This window comes from Hemitrygon akajei, chromosome 8 (assembly GCF_048418815.1).
Source record: "Hemitrygon akajei chromosome 8, sHemAka1.3, whole genome shotgun sequence".
NCBI lineage: Eukaryota > Metazoa > Chordata > Chondrichthyes > Myliobatiformes > Dasyatidae > Hemitrygon > Hemitrygon akajei.
Genome location: NC_133131.1, coordinates 83,597,241 through 83,610,114, shown reverse-complemented (window position 1 = coordinate 83,610,114; position 12,874 = coordinate 83,597,241). Strand labels below are relative to the sequence as shown.

Below are 12,874 nucleotides of genomic sequence, written 5' to 3'. Positions count from 1 at the left end.
AACTTTCCTCCAGTTTGTACATGAGCCAAAATACATTTTCATTTTGCAATGTTTTATTTTCTGCTGAAATTTTGTTAATAAAAATTTACTTTTTAATCGAAAACAACACATTCCTATTAATCATATCAGTTTGATTATAAAAGTTAATTACACCTGTCATATGGTTGCACGAAAGACCCCTTACAACAATGTAGATGTAAACCTTTTCACCATTGTTCCTCCATGTTAGCATTCATTCTTTCAGTATGTTCAGACTCATCACATCCATCTTCAGAGAGAAAAAAATATACCATGTAATGACCACCTGTAATGATTGGTGTCAACTTTTTCACTTTTTTAGTCTGAATCTAATGATTTTGTTTTTGCCTGCTCCTTCTGCCCCATCACTAACCAGCATTAATAGGCACAGGTACATCAATGTACAAGTGCAATGAAAAACTTACTTGCAGGACCATAATTATGACCAACCTCTCAAAGCATTTCATCACTGTCAATGTGAGTGCTACTGGGAGATAGTCATTAAGGCAACTCACATTGTTCTTCTTAGGCACTGATATAATTGTGGCCTTTTTGAAGCAAATGGGAACTTCCGCCCATAGCAGCAAGAGGTTGAAAATGTCCTTGAATACTCCTGCCGGTGGTTGGCCCAGGTTTTCAGAGCCTTGCCAGGTACTCCATTGAGGCTTTCTGCCTTGCGAAGGTTCATCCTCTTTAAAGACAACCTAACACAGAGCATCATAGAAGCAGCATTCACAAGAAAACATAAGTTAGACATAATCTATATAAGAAAGTAGTGTCAATGGTGGATTTGAAGATGACCCTGGAAATGTGTTTAGCCACATGGCCGTGTGTATATAGAGAGTAGATCAGGGGGCTAAGGACCTAAGGTGTACCTGTGATGATGATCAGTGAGATTGAGATGTTGTTATCCATCATCAGTGATTGAGGAATGCTGATGGAGAAGTCGAGTTTCCAGTTCTTGAAACTTGATGATAAGCTTTGATGGGGTGATTGTGTTGTAGTCAATGAATAGCAAACTGGTGCATAAGTTGCTGTAGATTTGGATCACAAAAGCATCAAGAACCAAAAGCAAAGACACAACTGTTATCAGAATCTGAGATGATGATGATGAGATGAACCAGAATGAGATGGAGTGCTGTTCCAACAACAGCTTTGTACTCAACATTAGTAAGACGAAGGGATGTTTGTGGATTTCAGGGAGGAGAAATTGGGATAACACACCAGTCCTCATCGAAGAGTCAGTAGTGGAAATAGTGGGCAACTTCAAGATCCTGGGTGTCAACATCTCAAGGAATCTATTGAGGCCCCAACGTATTGATGCAATTACAATGGAGGCATGCCAGTGGCTGTACTTCATTAGGAGTTTGAGCAGATTTGGTATGTCACTAAGGTCTCGAACAAATTCCTACAGATGTACCATGAAAAATACTCTGACTGGTTGCATCACCATCTTGGTATGGAGCCATCAATGCACGGGATTGAGAAAAGCAGCAGAGGGTTGTAGACTCGGCCAGCTCATTCACAGGGACTAGACTACCCATCAGTGAGAACGCCTTAAAAAGGCAGTGCCATAAGAAGGCAGCATCCATCATTCATAAAGGATTCCCACTATCCAGAGCAAGCCATCTTCTCATTACTACCATCAAAGGGGAGAGAGAGAAGTTTGAAGACATACACTCAATATTTTAGGAACAGCTTCTTCTATCAGATGTTTTGAATGGTCCATGAACCCAACATCACTATTTTGCTCTTTCTTTGCTCTATTCATTTATTATGTTTCTTGTTGTAACCTATATTACTTCTTAAAATATATTTTACTGTACTGCTGCCACAAAACAAAATATTTACAACATACATCACTGATAATAAACCTGATTCTGATTCTAACCTGTCTGATCTAGGAAAAGTGGAGCAGATCCAGATCTTTTGTGAGGCAGGAGTTGTTTTGTGCCATAACCAATTTCTCAAAACATTTTGTTACTGTTGCTGTGTCAGTGGTCAGTAGTTATTGAGGCAGGTTAACACACTCTTCTAAGTTTAAGTCTACCTTTGGATAATGTGTGCAATTAGCTTTTAATTATTGAAAATAGCTGGAAGATTTATGTTATGTTTCAAAATGCTAAATTAAAAAGTCTCAATAATGAACAGTAAATTTTTTTGGTAATTATTAGAAACATTTTCAATTGTCTCATCCCAAGAATGTTACAATATTATTGCCAATTAGTTTTCAGGATGTGGGTACTCGTGACAGTGCCAGATTTTTTATTTGGCCCATTTGAATTTATCTTTGAATGGAGTGACTTGCTTGACCACTTTAAAGTCTGAGATTGTTGATAGAAAGGTGGGGAGAATTAAAAGAAAAACAAAGTTTAGCATGGGATTGGTGTAAATGGGCACATTGAGTTCAATATGAACTTGGTAGGTCTAAGGGCTGGTTTCCATGCACAGTGACTATGACTTAGCAGAGAGACACAAGAGACCATAGATGATGGAATCTGGAGCAAAAGACAATCTTGTGGAGGAAAGGAAAGGACATGTCAGCATTTTGGGTTGAAGTCCTGATGCACAATTTCATCTTTTCAAAGTCCTCGTACTGAAAGTACGGTCACAGTGTCACTGGGTGGTAGATTCCTGGATTTTGATGCAGCTATGATAATGGATTGGATGGGGAGTATTTTGGAGAAAACTTGCAGATTTGTGAGGCGATGTTGCAGAAAGCTTGGCAGGTTGCTGAAATGTACTCTGTGGATGTAGAGGGTACTGTATGATCTAACAGCGGAGGGAATGCATGTTATGGTGGTGAATTGGGTGCCAGTCAGGTGGGTTGCTTTGTTCTAGATCAGGGGTTCCCTTCCCAACCCGTTGCTTAATGATATTAGTTAATAGCATAAAACATGTTGGGAAGTCCTGTTCTAGAAGGTGTCTAGTTTCTTGAACTGCACTCATCCAAGCAGGGGAAGAGTGTTCCACCTAACTTCTGTGTAGTGGCAGGAGGCGAATCACTTGTTGCAGCAATACCCGGCATCAGACCTGCTCTCTGGGTATATATTTATGTTGGTAGCAGAGTTAAGTTTCTACCTAGTTATTATCTCCCACAAGATACTGATGGAGATCTTGCAATCAAAGAGTCAGACAGCACAGAAACAATGCACTACATCTGTCTGACTATCAAGCCTCATATTTGCATTAAGCTTCCACCAATCCCATCTTAATCTCTCTACTTCTGCATCAAATTTTCACCTATAGTCTAGCAGCAATTTACACTAGCTGATAATCCCCAGGTCTTTGGGAATTGGGAGGAAACCTGCAGTCACAGTGAGATCATATGAACTCCACGCAGACAATATGAGTCTTCCATCAGGGTGTCAACCTGAAGAGCTGACTTAAACCCCTTGCCTCCACAAATGCAGCTCGACCGGTTGAATTCTTCCAACATTGTTGGCATCTAACTATCAGTTGTAGTACTTCATGTATGATGAAGCTATTATGTGTTAAAGGAAGACGATTATACTCTCCCATGTTAGGAATGATTCTTTTCCTTGACACTTGACTTTGAGCAGCATGGTAGTGTAGCAGATAGTGTAACACTATGACAGCACCAGTGATGCGGATGGAATTCCTGCCATTGTCTATAAAGAGTTTGTATGTTTTTCCTGTGACCATACAAGTCTGTTCAATTGCTCCAGTTTCTTTCCACATTCCAAAGATATATGAGTTACTCGGATAATTGGTCACGTTGGTGTAATTGGGTGCCACAGGCTCACTGGGTCAGAGGGGCTTGTAACGTGCTGTATCTCTAAGAAAATAAAACTTGTCTACCAGAGGTGTGAATTAACATTTATCAATTCAGGTCTGAACATTGTCCAGATCTTCCTGCTTATGGACATGTCCTGATTCATTCTGTGAGGTCTTGTGAATATAATTGAATGTGGTGCAGTATATTAATGAATATCACTGTGTTTGGCTCAATAGTAGATAAAGTATTTGATCCAAGAAATTCCTGTGGTAAAACTATAAGGTTCAGATTGACCTTCAACGGATACAACCATCCTTTATTGTGCTAGGTATGAAACTATGCAGTGGACATTACTTTCCCTCAGTTCCCTATGATCTTCAGCTTAGAAAGGATTCTTGAGCCTGGCTGAACATATTATCACATTGAACACATTCATTTCTGTTAATTTTTACTGGAATAAAGGTGTAGCTATAGGTACTTGCAATGTGCCAAAGCCATATTTTGTCTTTTTGAAGCTTTCATCCATTGCTTCAGGGAAAATAAAACCAAACACTCTGTGGTAAATTCTTATAAAAATTATTTTTCCTCTTTGCTCCTTAGATGTCATGAGCCTAGCTCTTCTTTTCCAGCTATTGTTGTTGTGCAGAACTTAAAGACCAAGCGGTAGAGTCAGTGTTGTATACACCATATTTTCCCATTTTACTGAACCAACTGCAAAGGGAAATCTTGGATTTACTGTGTATTCCACAAAATCCATAATTTATTTTCTAAGTAGTGTTTAGTACACAAAGGAGCCTGGATATGAGAAGAAGCATTCACGGTAGGCTTGGCTATCACTTCTGTGATTCTGAATTACATATGCTTGGCCAATGGTGCACACCATACTCAGTGTTTTTGAGTTCTCCTTCATCATTGGGTGAAGAAGACCCAGTTGTGGTCCATTGTTGAAAGCCCACTTCAAATCAATCAGATAAGTCAAGCACTTTCCTAGGATTCTTTCCTCAAGTGATTCACACTCCTACATCAAATCACACTGCAACGTTGACCTACCTCCAACCCCGATCACAACTCCCACTGAAACATCCAGAGTGCGACCTGTCCCACCGATCCTTTCGCCATCCACACCCATGTTCCCTTGTCTGAACCCAACTGAATTGCTGATTATCTCCCTCCACTAACTGATCCTCAGTGCTTGATCCCCAGAAAATTAATTGCTGTTCTTGTATCCTTCCATGATCTCTTTCAGCATCCCCAGCAGCAGATCAAAAACCTCCTTGGCTCTTGAAGATCTACTAACTCCAAGTGAAACCATTGGACGTAGTAGCAGAATTAGGCTATTCATCCCATCTCATCTGATCTGCCATTTCCCTCTCATCCTCATTCTCCTGGCTTCTCCCTGTAAGCTTTTACATGCTCAATCATGAAATGATCAACCTCCTCCTTTAATACCCCCAATGACTTGGCTTCCAGAGCCACCTGTGGCAACAAATTCCACAGATTCACCACCCTCTAGCTAAAGAAATTCCTCCTCATCTCTGTTCTAAAGTGACAGCCCTCTATTCTGAGATTGTGCCTTCTGGTCGTAGACTTCCTCTCTACATCCATTCTACCTAGGCTTTTCAACATTCAATAGGTTTCCATGAGATCCTCTCTCATTCTTCTGAAGTTCAGTGAGTAAAAGCCCAGAGCCATCAATTGCTCCTCATACATTAATCTTTCATTCCCAAGATCATTTTCATGATCCTCCTCTGAACCCTATCCAATGTCAGCACATTCTTACTGAAATAGGGGGCCCAAAACTAGTCACAATACTCCAAGGGAGGCCTCCCCAGTGCTTTATAAAGCCTTAGCACTACATCCTTTGTATTCTAGCCCTCTCCAAATGAATACTAACCATTTGCCTTCCTCACCACTGACTCAACTTGCAAATTAACCTTTAGTCCCTTTGCATCTCAATTTTTTTGAATTTGCTCTCCATTTAGAAAATAGTCTGTGCTTTTATTCCTTCTACCAATGTGCTTGACCACACATTTCTCAACACTGAATTCCATTTGCCACTTCTTTGCCCTTTCTCCTAATCTGTCAAAATCCTTCTGCAGCTTCCCTTCTTGCTTAACACTAACTGTGCCTCCACCTGTCTTTGTATCATCCTCAAACTTGGCCAGAAAGCCATCAGAAACCAGATCTATCCCATATCAAAGCCCTTCGACTTCAGCCTCTTTCTCCCTGGTCTGCAATTGCTTTACTCAGTATCACTGCTTTAATGTACTTCTATTTCCAGGCCACATTGGGATTAGACCCTTTGTTCATTTCACTTTTGCTCTCTTTTCCTTCCCTTCCTCTGAACTTGATGTTTCAGATTTTCCTTTCCAGCTGCTTTATGATTTAATTGGATCCCCATGGTACCATTGAAAGAAGAACAGAGGAATTTTCCTTTACTCCTGATAATGTTTATTCTCTAACTAATGCCATCAAAACGGAATGTCATGCATCTCAATTACTCTATGTGGGGTCCTTTTGTGTATACATTGGCTCCCAAGCACTTTGGGTAACCTGAGGAAGTACAGGTGATGTTTAAGTTGAATTTCTTTTTATAAAACAATGGTTTTCTTGAACTTTTGAATTGTTTTATATGCCATCTGCTTTGTATTTATTTTCCTGATCCATGGAGTTAAAAATGATGGGAAATGTAGATTTCACTGGCTAGTGTATATATGGGATGGGTTCCATCTTTACTGTGCTTTATGTCAACTCTAGTCTTGTCTGAAGCCCCACGAGTAGTTTGTGAATGTAGATGGTGACATCTATATATATAGAGCAGCCCCAGCTGCTGAGTGACTAGCGAAGTGTGTTGTTATTGGAGCATGTTGGAAGACCTCCGAATGTGGAGATCAGAGAGTTAGTAGAGTTCATTATATTCATTGTGGATATATATTTAAGTTATTAGAAACTCTAGATGAAATTATCACGTCTTGTATATTTAGGAATACATTGTTATTTTTAAGGGTGTATGACATGGTGGGCGGGGAATTACTGTAAGGGTGGTATCACAATATGTTCACTTCTTAGTGCTTACGTTGTTTAAATATTTTTTTGCCGACTCGGCAAAATGAGTGAAGGCTTTATGAAATATACAGGGCAAGAAACAAAAGCAGAAGTGTCAAATTAGGAGGAGGCAGAAGAAGAAGAGGATTAAATACTGAAGCAAAAAGAAAACATTGTACTGGTACAGGGCAGAATAATGACGCTGATTGCAGAGCTCTTCCTTCAGTTCCAAAGACCAGGGCTCAATCTTGCTTCCTAATGCTGTCTGCTTGGAGCTTGCACATTATCACTGTGACCACAGAAGTTTCCTCCAGATGCTCTAGTTTCTGGATAGCGTGGTAGTGTGGTGGCTAGTGTAATGCTTCATAGCACTAGTGATTGGGGTTGAATTCTTGCTGCTGTCTGTAAGGAGTTCTCTCTTTGACTGCAAGGATTTTCTTTGGGTGCTCCAGTTTCCTCACACCTTCCAAAGACATACGGATTAAGAAGGGTTAGTGAGTTGTGGGCATCCCATGTTGTCCCAGGAAACATGGCGAATCTTGCAGGTTACCCCCAAACACACATTCTGACTGTGATGGTTGATGCAAATGACACAGTCCATTGAATGTTTTGATGTATGTGTGCCAAATAAAGCTATTCTTTCATCTTTCCTCCAATAGCTTGAAAACTAGGTTAATTGTTCCATAATGTGAAACTATTTATAGTGGGATGGAACTGCAAAACTTTTTTCCTGATAACTCTGATATTGTCCACAGACTATTCCAAATTGGGGAAGTGTATCATGGACAAAACCCACACTGGCATTTCGTTTGCCCAATAAAGCTTAATGATGAGTATTTCATGGATAACTTAAACTCATTTCTTTGGAGTGTTATATGGAATGTTATAATCCCTTGCCTGGCTGATGCAGATAAATGTTGTAAGTATGACTTACACAAGAAGAGCTTGGTCAAATTTTAGACTGACACAAATGAACTGGAATATTTTGTTACTTATCATCACTAACCTATCATGTGAAATCTGTTTTGTGGCGGCAGTACAGTGAAAAGCCATAAAAATGCATACATTTCAAAAATAAGTAAACAGTGCATGAAGGGAATAATGAAAAATCATGGACCTTTCAGAAATCTGATGGCAGAAGGGAAGAAGTTGCTGTTAAATAGTTCAGTGTGAGTCTGCTGGCTTCTGTACCTCCTGCCTGATAGTAGTAACAAGAAGAGGGCATGGCCCAGATAATGTGGTGTCCACAATGATGGATGCCTTCTTCTTGCTATGTTTCACTTCTGTAAAGAATCAACTTTAATTAGATGTTTATGGCTGAAAATAACAGCACTGTTAATTGAAATTATAGGTAATAATCTTCCCAAATATGCTTTCCAAATTCTAGGAACTCTCTTGATTTGAACATGATAACAAAAATGACTAGTGCCTGTTATTGCCAAAAGCTATTCTTGGATTTCCTTTCCTGGTATCATGCTGTCTATTTGCCCACAAATCTTATCACAATTGAGAAAAAAAAATCCTCACATGTTAAGTTATGACTTTCTAAGGACATTTTATAGAATCTTCAAAATGATAATAATTTCAAATGTTACATTAATAATTTGCAATTATTAGATACTCTTCTACAGAAATGAGCTAATCCATTGCTCATTTACAGTATTCCAAGATTTTAGCTATCACCTGACCTATTCACGAGATGCAAACTGGTATAACAGATTTGTATATCATGTCCTATCAGTTAATAATGACATCCTATACCGTGATTAAAGATAATTTAATCTGTGATGCTATTTGACCCATCAGGTTCAACACAAGCCATATGGAAGCAATCATACTAATGTGATTTCTCTTGGTCCTTATTTTCCTGTACCACTACAACTTATTCTCTCTCATGAATGTCCACCCTTTGAATCTTTCTCCCTTTAACCTACACTAGGGTTAATTTACAGTAACTAATTAACCTATCTGTCCAATTGGTTACAGTACCCTGTACAGTGTTCGATCCATAAATAAACTCATCTTATTCATTAATATCCTGCAGGAATCTATGTCAATTATCTTTACCAGTCTAACTTGTACTTGACTTCAGTCACAGCAGTTCTGTATGCTCTAAGATACCTTCTGACATATTAAAGGGCAGTTTGGGATGTGCAATAAATGCTCACCTAGCCAGCAACATTTAGACTATGAACAATGAATTAAAAATAAGTCGCAGCCACATTTGTTCCAGTAGTCCTTCCAAACTCAACCCATTTAGATAAGAAAAAGAATCAGGCATTTATCTTCAATTCATAAATGCACCTTTCCTAAAAATGAGGGAGCATCAGTGGGCACAGTTGATTGTAAAGGCAGGGACACATTAACACCTTGCCTTTTCCCCTCCTGCTTCAGAGGAGGTTCATGAGAATGATCCTGGGAATGAAAGGCTTAATGTATGAGGAGCATTTGATGGCTCTGGATCTGTGCTCAGTGGAGTTTACAGGAATAAGAGAGGGCTCATTGAAACCTATCAGATGTTGAAAAGCCTAGATAGAATGAATGTGGAGTGGATGTTTCCTACAGTGGGGGAATCTAGGACCAGAGGACTGCTTCACAATAGAAAGACCTCCCTTTAGAACAGAGATGAAGGGGAATTTTTTTAGCCAGTGGAGGATGAATCTGTGGGCTTCATTACCACAAGCAGCTGTGGAGATCTGGTCATTGAGCATATTAAAGTGGAGGTTGATAGGTTCGTCATTAGTAAGGTCATCAAAGGTTACAGGAAGCGAGCAGGAGAATTGATTTAAGAGGAATAATATATCTGCCGATAATACATCTCAGCAGTGGCTGAGGGTTGCATGTGGATCCTTCAATGACTCCAACAATTGGGGAATGGGGAGAGTGATACAGTTGACAATTGGAAGAAGGACTGGTCTTTCAGATTGGTGCAGAGTTCCTGCTGTGTTTCTTAAAATATGGATGTGATCAGGCTCTAATATATTTCATTAGCATGAGGTGCTTGGAGATGTTCCCTGCTTTCTTTCTGTTAGCCAGAAGAGCACCTGAAGTAGGGAAGTAATGAACAAGAGTCAAGCACTTGCTTTCCAAAGTGAATCAAAATTGGAGGTAGAGCAGTTTGCTGTTCCAATGCCAAAATAGGAAACAGACTTGTGCTCTCTGAGAAGCAACATTGAAAAAAAGATTGGTAATAAAGTAGAAAAAGAAGATTATTGGCAACTGAATCACAAAGTAAATTGAAAGTAATTTGATTTTAAAATAGCTAATTTATTAATTTCTATTTGTTAGATACAGTGAGTGGCCACTTTATTAAGAGCCTCCTGTGTGTATACCAGTGACTGTATGTTCATAGTCTTCTGCCGTTTCAGCTCATCCATTTCAAGTTATGACCTGTTGTGCATTTAGGGATGCTCTTCTGCACACCACTGTTGTAACACATGGCTACTTGAGTTACTGTCGCCTTCCTGTCAGCTTGAACCAGTCTGTCCATTCTCCTCTAACCTCTCTCATTAACAAGGCATTTTCACCCACAGAACCGCTGTTCACTGGATGTTTTTTTTTTGTTTTTCACACCACTTTCTGTAAACTCTAGAGACTGTTGTACAGGAAGATCCCAGGAGATTAGCAGTTTCTGAGATATTCAAACCACCTCATCGAGCACCAACAATGATTCCATGGTCAAAGTCAATAAGATCATATTCCTTCCCCATTCTTATGTTTGGTCTAAATAATAGAACTTTTTGACTATTGAGTTTGACATTGAGTTGCTGCCACATGATTGGTTGATTAGATATTTACATATATTAGCACAGGCGTATCTATTAAAGTGGCCACTGGATGTACTTTACATATTCATGATTTTATCAGTTTTTCAAATAGACAAAAATTACGACTAATTCATGTAAACTGGTGTCAGAGAAAATTACAAATTCCCAGTTCCTTCCGTTAGCAGTCCTCTCTGAGTGGTTCAGCTTCAAACCAACCTTTAATGTGCTTTGAATGGATGGCATTTGTGATAGTACAAAGGGCAAGCAATCCTGCGGTGAGTATTGTGACTCAGCCTTCGGGCCACAGTCTTCCCATTTACAGCACAGTTTGGTGATTGCAATCTCCTGCTGCAATAAAATATTCATTTGCTTTCCCTGCACTTATCATGCAGTATTTAAACTTTTCCAGTAAACTGAGTTATATTTAGTCCCAAATGCTGGAATATATATATAGACCACAGTCCAATAAATTGGACTTATGGCCAGATGCCTACTGGTTTTTGGAAACATGTTTTCTTTTTCTCTTGATTTGTTTTCCCTATTGATAACTGCAATATAGACAAAGTGGCTAATATCCCCCCAGAAAGCTAATAGTTTACTTTCCAATGAATGCATTCTATTAATTTAATTAAGACAATATGATATATCGTGCATGTTGATTCAAAATTATTTTTATTCAAGAGGCTGTGAGAAAATAACCCTAATTACCACATTTTATGTAAGCTTTAAACAAAAGCATGCTTTATTATTTTATGAGCTTGAGAGAGAGAGAGAGAGACAATTGAAAGCTCTTGGCCGACCAAAATTCCCTTAAGACATCCATTATTTTAGATATGTTCCTTGTGGGGGTGTCATGTGATTGGCTTGATAGCATTTTGCTGGCCCTGTTCAAGTTGAAGCACCTGAAGAAAGACAAAATAGCATTGTCCCACAGAGATGTCATGATCTCACTGTGTCATGCAGCAACACATCAAACCCTTGCTTCAAGGCTGGTAGACTTTTTTTCATCACTGGGATTTCCAAGTTGGATATTGTATCTCGACATATCGGTAATCAAACCCATGTCGAGATGAACTCTGTGACAGCCGGAGTTTTACCAGACTGACCACAAAGTGATCTCAAAAGAAGAAGGGGGACAGCCACAAAATGGGCAAAATGAAGCCTAAATCAGCATTTCAGACTTACAGCAAAAAATATTATTTCAGATGTGGCGTAGCAGAAAACAGGTGCATACATTGAAAGCAGCCAAAGAGGCTGAGTACTCAAAGGGTTGGCTATCAGCCCTCATTTATCTATTATGTGTGGTCTGTGTACTTCAGGGATAGCCAGCAATCAGGATGTGCTTGCTGAGGACTTTCCAGGAGCCATCAGTAGGGTATCTAAACAATAAAATCTTATGTTCAATGGCTAAACGTAAATCTGTTTTAAAACAGCGTGAAATTGTACTAAAATTCAATAATTTTCAGTGGAAGTTTGTTACTTCCCTGTCACATTTGGTAGATGCAAATCTGAATATATTATTGGATCACATGTATACATCAGTGAACAAATTGAAAAATGATTGTCTCCCATCATAAGCTACACAGTATTTATCCGAAACTTTCTCTTGAAAATAATTAATCTTGTAATCAAGGTTCACACAAATTTTGTTGTTCATTAAAGAAAATAACAGGATAAAACACTGGTCAAAATTTCAGAGGTAGCAGCTTTTAGCATCTTGTACTCAATTTCTAATGCATTTCAAATTTTATTTGTATACATTAATTGTACTTTGGAGTAAAATTAAACAGGTTCAATAACAGGTGCACAATCCAGTGCCAGAAAGCCACCTCCCATTAGACCGCAGAACAGTATTCAGAAAGTATATTACCTAACTCTTAAAATTATAATGTTCAATATTGCAACCTCAGCTTTAAATATCTATATATTTTACCAGATGTTGAGAATTCATGTTGATTTGAATCAGTTGAAGTTGTATACCTGGGTGGCAGTTCTTAGTTGAACCAGCAGGTGGAGCATCATGCAGACGGGGTCCTGCCTTGGGTCACCCTGACCTCCGGGGTAATAATCCCAAGGGTAGATTTTGACTTTGTTGTACGTTGAAAATCAGGAGGCAATTTCTCCTATTTAGAACTTCCATTAGCTTAAGGGAATATAATTCAACCATTATTATTCAAACAGTGGTCATGTTGCATTTTGTAGGATAAATCTGCATATTTGTTGGCTGCATTTCTCTGCATTTGAGTTTCACCAGCACTGAGCCTTGGAATTTCCCGTATTGCGAAACCTCTTGATGTTAGAAATA

The 12,874-nt window shown here is 39.0% G+C and overlaps 1 protein-coding gene across 1 annotated transcript in view; it reads left to right on the top strand.

Moving 5' to 3' along the window:
• The window catches only part of LOC140732022 (histone deacetylase 9), a 471,024-nt gene that overhangs the window by 226,352 nt on the left and 231,798 nt on the right, over positions 1–12,874 (top strand). The window lies entirely within an intron of this gene.